This window comes from Octopus bimaculoides, chromosome 5 (genome assembly GCF_001194135.2).
Source record: "Octopus bimaculoides isolate UCB-OBI-ISO-001 chromosome 5, ASM119413v2, whole genome shotgun sequence".
Taxonomy (NCBI): Eukaryota; Metazoa; Mollusca; class Cephalopoda; order Octopoda; family Octopodidae; genus Octopus; species Octopus bimaculoides.
Genome location: NC_068985.1, coordinates 50,422,075 through 50,423,543, shown reverse-complemented (window position 1 = coordinate 50,423,543; position 1,469 = coordinate 50,422,075).

The following is a 1,469-nucleotide window of genomic DNA, read 5'->3' as shown; positions in this document are numbered from 1 at the left end:
ATTTGGAAAGTAGTGGAAAATATTAAATTTCATAAATATCCAAATAGACATAATGATTATTTAAGAAATTTAGCCATTAAAATTAAACAATTTAGAAATATGGATGGTATTATTGTACAATCTGATAAAACTAGGAACTTATATAAACTAGATGTAAAACTATATGATTATTTATTAGAGAAAGAAATTAATAAGAAATATAAGATAGTTCCAGAAAATACTTTAAATTTGATTAATAAGGCCTCTAAATTAATAATGTTTAAATACGAACTTGATAGTAAGACAGAACCTTATGTACCGATGCACCCTAGAATTACTTTAAAAGACCATAAAGATAATTTTTATTCTGACCCTAAAGTTAGGCTTATCCACTCACAAGGCTTTGGTCGGTTCGAGAGTATAGTAGAAGATTCGAGAGTATAGTAGAAGACACTTGCTCAAGGTACCACGTAGTGGGATTGAGCCCGGAACCATGTTGTTGGGAAGCAAGCTTCTTACCACACAGCCACACCTAAGTGTCTTTTAGATAATAACCTACATTTTTTTGAATATTGGCAACACTATAATCTCAGCTTTCAGCATAGTATGAAAATCTTAAAAAGGGAAGGAAACAAATTCAGGCATTAACGGGTGAACTTTGTTCTCTGATGATTAATTTCGCTTTTAATTCTCTTGGTCGAACTTACCTGCAAAGTCTTTAAAATGGCCAGATTAACTTGTTAATGGAAATCATAATCTCGTTCCCCCGCTTCTCTTTGTTTATCTATCTATCTATCTATCTATCTATCATTCTCTCACTTTTTTTCTTTTTCAAAAAAACTTCCTCAATTGTTTGTGTACACTGTAACGAGTTTTATCAAACATTTAGTATAACAACAGATTCTGTACTTACCTCATTTTCGTTTGTTTCGGATAGTTCTAAGTTTATCTACGGATATTATCCGTAAAAATATTAAAGGATTTCACAAAAATTAAATTGTAGAAGTTCCATGCTTCACATCCACAGAATAAGAGTTTTAAATGTAAGTTCTATTTTCACCTAAAGTAAAACAGGCAGAATTCAACGAAATTAAAATTTAGGCACTATCATGCTATTAGCTGTCAGAAGTGAAAGTGCTCACTGCTAGTGAAGTATCTGTCTGTCTGCCTGCATGCCTGTTGCTGGCCTGTCGATTCTTTGGCTACTGACAGCTAATACCATGACTGGCCGGAGCGAGCTATATGTCTGTCTCTCTATCTATCTATTACTCGAAAGTTCGCGCGTCCGCGCTAGCTAGTCGTGAGTAGAAAACACAAATTTAATATAAAAACATATTTCCTGAAATTGCAAATTATTTAAAATATAAAAATATAATTTTCAACAGAGAGAATTTATCAAAATAGAAAACAAATGAAGTTTGAAGTTTAAAAATAATAGGATCGACCACTCACGACTAGCTAGCGCGGACGCGCGAACTTTCGAGTAATAG